This window comes from Sphaeramia orbicularis, chromosome 20 (assembly GCF_902148855.1).
Source record: "Sphaeramia orbicularis chromosome 20, fSphaOr1.1, whole genome shotgun sequence".
Classification (NCBI taxonomy): Eukaryota; Metazoa; Chordata; class Actinopteri; order Kurtiformes; family Apogonidae; genus Sphaeramia; species Sphaeramia orbicularis.
Window position 1 is genome coordinate 9,685,100 of NC_043976.1, and position 8,821 is coordinate 9,693,920.

The following is an 8,821-nucleotide window of genomic DNA, read 5'->3' on the forward strand; positions in this document are numbered from 1 at the left end:
TGCTGGCTTCTTTTTTTTTTTTTTTTTTTAAATCTCTGCAAACTTATAGTCACTACTCTGAAATCTGAGAGTTTATATCTGAGTCACTGTAGGCACTGACGTTTGCGTTGTTGTCATTATTTTTTACACCGCTCCAAGAGCCAATTGCGGAAAATCCAGGGTGCATTTTCAAATGTTTTTCACACTCAGATGTGTTTCTTTTTGAGATAATAAAAGCATCACATAAATATTTCTGACTGATGTTTGACTCGAATGCCAAAACCACTGTTGATGATGGTGTGTGTTGTTGATGAACTGTTTCCATAGTGTGCAAAGGTCTGTTGTTTTCAGTGTTGTGTGCTTGTTTTACTGGTAAAACCGCAGTGGAGCTCTGTATGGGACATGACAGTCTGTGCCTGAAATAACTGTAATGTCATAACATGGCATCTATTTTATTTACTTATCTGCATCATTGTTTGCAGTTACACCCCTCTCTGTTTTATACATATAGCCTATATATAGTATATGCATGTGGGATATGACAGTCTTATCTTTAGATGCATGGTCCTGCTCATCATCAATATAAATCTCTGTGGGGAGGAGTCAAATATGGAATCCATGTGTCCCTGATGTGAGAGCAACCAAGTGGGATTAGCAAACAGGAAACTGGAAGGATGACTTAAAGCTGTCTTGTCCAAACTCACAGTACAGAGCGAACATGGTCCCTGTGACTGTCTCTAGTCTCTATCTCTTTCTACTCCCCCCTCCATGTCTCTCTCATCTTCCTCCATCATTCATTCCCTGTCAGAGAACCAAAAGGAGGAAATAACACAGCAGAAGGGAGGGGAGTTGTAACTTAATGTGTCCTGGATGTTGAGTATGAGCCGGAGTATATGAACTTAAGAAGACACTATTGTGAACTGTCCAATGTTTTTGGATGTTCTGATGCTGTTGGGTGTATTACAATCCTTGGCTGATGGTCAGGCCATTGTTACTGATCTCTCTGATGGGAAGAGATGGAACAATGTTCATGTTTTGGCCAGGATATTCTGGAATTCATACAAGGAGTAAAGTGAGGAGAAGATGGCCAACATTATAGTCAGAACTTCCTGAAATAAAGGAAGGGCTGCATTTTGCATTCCATTTTTACAATTCTACAACAAAATTCATCTGGATGTTTATTTACTAATCCTGCTAATCACATCCAGTGGACTTTCCTCCTCCAGTGGAACTGATAGCAGGTAAATGTTTTGCCTACATGTAAAAACTTCTAACTACTAGACAACGTCCAAGGCTAGAATATATGGTTTAACCCATAAAGACCTAGTACTACTTTTGTGGCAGTTCCCAAATATTTTTTTTCCTGTCTAACCTTTCTTAAGTGATTTCTTACCATTTATTCTAATGTTATCCTCTGTATTTTGCATTTTTCATTTTAAACCATGTATTTTCCTACATTTAATTTAGATATTCATGAAAACTCAGTGTAAATTCAAAGATTATTACATCAAAACAGAGAAAACTGAAGTAAAAGTGACTTTTTCAACAAATATATCATTAACTGAATGTAAAACCAAGTGTGTCCATTCACTGTCATTCATCCAACTCCATGGGTTTTACTGGTGAATCAATGTCGTAGAAGATGACGGTGTTTCCATGTTCACTACGGAGCCTCTGAACGTCCAAATGGGTCATATCTGATGACCATGAAAAGGTGACAAACTGTATTTTACACCAATTACTTACAAGTATCAATAGGATTATTGGATCAACAGGTATTTCACAGTTTAGATCAGTAGATGGTTTTGGTCGATAGTGGATGTTTGGGTCTTTATGGGTTAAATGAGCCGCACGCCCAAAGCAGATGACATTTATGTGATGTTGAGATCTCTTTTGAGGCTTCATGTTCTGCCGGCAGCAGCTTTATCAACCACGACTGTGAACCAGACTGTTACCAGCCCTCCGAGACACACACACACAAACACACACACACCACCACGTATGTGCACTCTCATAAATAGACACACAAGACACAAGGCCAGGCTACTCTTTTCAGTGAAAAAGAGAAGAAATGTTAGCTAAGGTGTTGACTTGTGCGTGGGTGGGTGCCTTTGTATCCATGTGTGTCATCAGTTTGTACTTTCACTGGAAAAAATATAGGAAGCAGATACGTGGCGGTCTCTTACAGTTTAAAAAGGCTCGAACACAATAGCCTCACCAGTGTCTCATATTAATAGCAATATTTCTCAAAAGCTTGTATGACTCGTCAGTGCATAGTGCTGTGTCATGGTACAGTGTGTCCTGAGATATTATAGTCATGCAGCTCCGCACAAAACTTTTGAGAATGTACCAGCACATAAAAGGCCGTGAAAAGAAAAGAAAGCATAGAGGTGCTACTTAAGTTGGGAGGCTGCAGATGACTGATAGGATAGGAGCCACAACTCAAAGCTAACAGTGTTGGTAGATTGGAGGCGATTGAGTTACTCCATTGTGTATTTCTTTTTAACTGGTTTTCATTGTATGGGGTGTGATTTCCCTGTAGAATAGACAGCTCCACCTCATTCTGGGAGGTAAGTGGGCCACAAGAAGATCATATACTCCTGTTCTTCAGCTGCTGTCAACTCTTGACCCTTACGTCTCTGAAAGTAATGAAATAATAATAATATAATTATTATTATTTATTATATTATTATTATTATTATTATTATTATTATCAGAATACTTTATTAATCCCAGGGGGAAATTATTGGCTGTTACAGTCACTCCATCCAAGTATAATAAAAAGTAGCAGGGAAGAATTATCAATACAACAGAAAAAAAAAAAAAATTGCATGTGTGTACATACATATATTATATATATATATATATATATATATAATATATATATATATATATATATATATATATATATATGCTAAAATTTACTTAGGGGTCAAATGAGAGGCCATTTTGTCCAAAAAAAAGTAGTAAGAAATGCATAGAACTGTGTTGAAATAATGCTAATACATTTGTGCACAGACTACTGATATTATTTGACAGTAGAAGCTCTATTTTCAGAAATATTGGGTTTTGAATAGCACGTGTATGTGAAAACTTTTGCTGGTGGACGGACGTGACATTACCCATGATGCTCTGGTCAGTACCAGTACTTTATTAGGAATAAACTTCTATACTTACTATTGCTAATTCTCCTCTTATTCATAAATGTTAGTATTGTGGATCTAAAACAATAACAGCTGACACAAAAACACAAAATGTGGCAGTGGAGGGATGTGACATGGTTGTTACAGATCCCATCATACTGATGCTCGGCAGCCATGTCACCGTTTCCACAAATGATCCCTGTGCAAAAACAAAAAAAAAGTAAATAACAATATAGAATTGTTATTTCTTTATAAAAATGCTTATTATTAGAAAACTGTTGATTTAAAAAGTGACGTGTGACATTCTTAATGTATGTAATTGCGTAACATAAGCAGGATGGATCAGCACCATACTCCATATTGCAACCTGTAAAAATAAAACATGATATGTAGGAGAGAATCCTTTATGAAAAACTGGGGAATGTAAAAGAATAGAATGTTTGTTTTTCAGGTAAATTCAGTTAAAATATAACTTGGCCATTTGTGACATGAAAATATAGCATTAATTGTGATGAAACTGGACATTTTTGAGCTGAAAACATAGTTCATATGACCATCAACATGTTGAACAGAACTGAAATCCTGTAAATTTGCATAACTCTCATTTACCAACACAGAGTTCCTCTGGGGATTCACTGATATTGATTTCTTATGCACAAAGACATAAATAAGACCTCTAAGTAAATTTTAGCCTATTTATTTATTTATTTATTTATACAGACATACAGTATATATAGCTCTGAATATTTTATATATACCAAAAATACATGTTCAAACACTCTATTAAGACACAATAGAGCAGCAATTTGTACAGTGTGTACCTGACAATATATTATCAACATGATAATTAAAGAAAATATATAATAAGTGCGCAAAAACATTGTTGTGTTATTTTGATTATGCAGTTATTATATAGGTTTTTTTGCACTATCCACTTTATGCTGTTGTTGCCAGTGGTGTCTCGTCAATAGAGGGCGCTAGGGCACCGCCCCACCTGTGTCACATGGAGAAGAAGACGATAGGAATCACCTAAAATAATTTTACAAAAACATTAATATTTAAATAAATGAGCTATACATGATACAGGCAGAGAGTAGTGTGTATGATCTACATTGAAGTGTAGTTTAAAACTGTTTTTGATCATTTAATGAGCAGGCAAGTCACATGTTTCCTATTTGAGGCGCCACCCAAGAACTCCACAGACTCTCGTTCTAAATGGCATGTGTACAGTGGACCCCCTCCAATACAAGCTATAGGAGAGCCTCCAGGAGCAAAAACTTGCGCACAAGCGCTGCCCACAGGAGTAAACGTCACATCCTGAAAAGAATCAAGACCTTCCTCAGAAATGGAATCAGTGAATAGGTCCTTAAGTAATACTACTGAGCTACCAGTAAACAGCTGGTTAGTTCAGTGGTTATCAAACTGAACTACAGTGTGGGGAGGCGCAGGATTGATTCGCAGTACAAGTATTATTAGTGATATGTTTTCAACTCTTATGTTGATTTTCTATTTTTCTAATGCCATGCGATATACTCGCACTCCCTTCACCCCTGGTCTAAATACATTGTCCATATTGGACACTTGTCAGGGACATGCCTGACTTTAACAATAGTCACAGAAAAATGTACTTGTTTGAAGGATAGACGGGTGAAATGTACATATAAAAATACATGACTGAAAACCATACTGTGTATTTTTATTTTAATTTAAATTAATATTTTAAAATAGTGGTGCATGTGCTTTGGTATATCGTAGTGTTGATATGTGGTTATAGTGCAGCTGAAAACTGACTGGATACTGCGCCACACCAAAAAATAATTACACTAGCCGCCACTGGTTGCTGCCTTGATCGTTGAATTTCCCCGTTGTTGGAGCAATAAAGTCTAATCTAATCTAATCTAATGTGAATTTATGCAGAGTTTACTCATTTCCTGTCCTTTCCTTGTGTTTTTCTTATTCGCAAACACATTCCTGTAAATTCCCGGTCCCAGAGGAGTTAGATTAGTCAGAACTTGGCTTGTGTTTATTGAGTGTCACTGTATTGAGGATCAGGGCAAAACAGGGGTCACGTCAGCGTAACAATGCACGCCTGTGAGCGCTGACGGGAAAATATTTCATGAAGACACAAAGCAGACCATTCTCCTCCTCACAAAGAGCCCCCTGCCTTGTTATCTCTTTGTTCCTCTTATGTATTCATATTGAGAGTCCGCCACTCTCTTCTCTTCCTCTTTCATGTTGTTCTTTCTGGCTGTCTCGTTGTGTCTTCTAGTCAATCTTTCTCCCACACACTCACCAACTCGCAATCTCATCCTCTCACACACTTTCACCAGCAACACCAGCTCATTCTGTCACTCTCATGTCACCGCCGACTATCTCACGCACCATCATGTCCAGGAAACTGAGCAGCTCTTTACCATTTTTTTCCCCCTCTCCTCTCACACGTTTTTTTCTTTCCACTTTACCTTCTGCTCATGTTTCTGCGCTTGCTCTTTCTCGCACCTTATCTGTACTTCCTCTTTCTCTCAGTTTAGCTCAGTGACAGATCCCGTCGCCGTGGAATGTACCCCAGCAGCTGAGGGTGATGCGTCATGTGCAGCACAGGCCGTTTGTGCCTGTCACGGCCTGCCTCATCCAAGTGCTTTTTCCCACAATACTTGGCGGCACAGCAAAACAATTTGCTCTTTAGTAGACCTTGCATGATCCTGCATGATGAAGACAAATATCAAGCAGTGCTTTTTGCTCCCATTTCAGTGCAATTTCAGCACAATTTCACCCTCAGTTCCTTTTTTCTACACGTGTGGGCTGAAACTAAAGCAACATGGCAGGAAATTGTGGTAGGAGGCAACAAAGAAGCAGAATTAAGAGGTGGTAGGAGGTTATAAAGACAGGAAAAGTGATCTGAGATAGCAGCAAGGATGTTAAGAAGGTGGACAAAGAAAGGATATACAGGCTAATCAATGTTGAAAACAATAAGAAGGTTTTAAGAAGAGATAAAATAGATGACAAATTGAGGAAACTGTTGAAAAAAACAAGAAATACTCTGAAATTCAAAATTTCAACCTTAGTGTGTTATTGGAGGACATAACAGGATTTTATTATTTTTATGAAATTTTTCACAATTTTTTATTGTTATGAGGAAAATCAAGGTCAATGAAGTTACTGTATTTGGTTCCTTACTTGTAAGTGAAAAAAAACCTCCAATGACTAAGTATGAAAAATACAAGAAAAACACATGTAAGGTAAAAGGAACATCTATTTTTAGTTAGAGGTGTAATGGTACACTCATTTGTACCGAATCATTTTGGTTCAAGGCCTTCGATACAATATGGAGGTGTGCTGAACGAATACATGTAGCCTATGTGAGCAAGCAGAACCCAGGTGCAGGGTTTCCTCTTTATACATTCAGCAGCGGCAAATTCTCAGCCCCGCTGCAAATAACCCCAAGACATGACAACAGAGAGTATAACAGAGGCACAGAAGCCGGGTCAGATGTTCAAAACATGTTGTTTCACTTTCGGTTTTTCGGTATGTTGCAACTTTGTGACACAAAAGAGTTCACAGGTTCCTATATAGCAGGGCTGTCAAACTCATTTGGTTCAGGGGCCATATGTAGCCCAATTTGACCTCAAGTGGTCCAGAACAGTAAATAATGACTTAATAACCTATAATAATGACAAATCCAAGTTTTTCTTTTTTTTTTTTTTTAAGTACAAAAAAACCCAATTGAATTATGAATATATATATTTTACAAAAAAGATGTGAATAACCTGAAAAAGCAGAAATTTCATTTGAAAAATTAGTGCAATTTTAACAATATTATGCCTCGACTTATTACTTAGAGATGTACATTACACACAGTGTTACATAAACATTTGGTAATAGTCATAATATTGTTAAAATTTTGGAGTTTGGAACTAAAATTTGAACAATTTCCACAATATTAGATCTCTTATTATTAACACAACTCCAGATCACAGTGGATCCATAAATGCACAAAAAATTTAGTAACAGGCAGAATATTGTTAAAATTACACATTTCGGATTGTTCATCTTTGTTTTTATTTATGTATTTATTTGCATTTTATTGTGAAAGAATAGTTTTGTAAATGTAAATATTTTCACAGTGTAATACTATTTTTTTCACCTAGATTTTTTCCACATAATTTTTCACAAAGAAAATTTGTAGTTGTCATTATTTATGGGTTATTGTGCTGTCATTTTTACTTGACATCACATTGGTCTGTATGTGGAACCTGAACCAAAATGATTTGGACAACCTTGACTGTTCAGGTTAATTTTTTAACTTTCATCCCGCGGGCCGGAATGGAACCTTTGGCGGGCCAGATTTGGCCCTCGGGCCACATGTTTGACACCTGTGCACCTGTGCTTTATAGCAAAAAGGTTTTTATTTTGGCAAAATCAAGTGAACCTGTTCCTCTTCTCTTTCACCGTGCCTCTGTGGTGGTGTTACTGTGAGGTCACGTTCACAGCACCTCAGGGAATACTTTGAAGAACACTCTGTAAATTACAGAGTTTGCCATAAACGAACATTCAACATTCAAAATACAAAAATACATAACATGTATGGTGCCTGTTAAAGCACAAATGACTGTATGTGAAAATAACCCAAAATGGTCATTTGCCTGATAAAGGGTTAAAATTAGATAGTCAATAGAAAGGATGGATTGGCTAAAGATAAAGATGACTTAAGTTGGAAGGAAAAATAAGGGAAAAGACACATGCTGAGCACAGTAAAAAAAAAAAAAAGAGGAAATCAGATACATTGATTTGCAGATCTAATTAATTACCAAGTACAATAATGTCCAGCATGTTTTCTTGGCAATAAATACAAGTGCTTCAGAGCCTATGTGTATAGGTTCACTGGAAAAGAGTGTGTGTTTGTAACTGGACAACAACAAAGACTGAAATGTGAGAAGTGATACAAAGAAGAGCAATGATCAGAATGAAGCGAAATTGAATCACAGTAGAGAGAAACACCAGCAGAGAGATGGATCACAGAGAGAAGGTAGCCAAGATGAAAATCTGCCCAAACTTAAGTAGTCGCAGTGCTCTAATGCTCTGATGAGAATCTCCTGCCTGTTGTTTTATTGCAGGGGTTTCTCGGTGAATGGTTTTGACTCGAAATGCACACAAACAAGCAACACACACACACACACACACACACATAGGAGAGTGATAGCACTGGCTATCTCCAAATGCCCTGAGCCTTGCAGCAGTAATGCTAGGCTATTAGAGTTAACTGCTGACCTATGGGAATTAGCATTGACAGCTATCTCACTCTCAGCATTCCTCTAAGCTCTGTAGGAAATTGTTATACCCACGGTGTACTAGATGGAGTGGGTTTTTTTACAGTATAAGTACAAATAGTGCCTAAGAAATGATTGATGTGTGACTTCAGAAAAGGTTAAAAAGTTATCATTCCTTCAGTAGATTAAAATGAATAGTAAACAGAGATGCTGCTGCAGAGTTGGATCTTCAGTCCAGGTCCAGATGCGGTGCCTGCATGCAGATAGTCCTCTACAGACGAGGCAGTTCACTCAACTGTCACTGACCACGGCTGAGTCACTTTATTTCACGTCAGAAGAGGAAGCAGTCTCTTCTACCAGCAAAATGGGGTCCACGCCCTGACACGGCAATAACTGCAGCCATGCATAATATCAAGTATAATTGCGACGCTG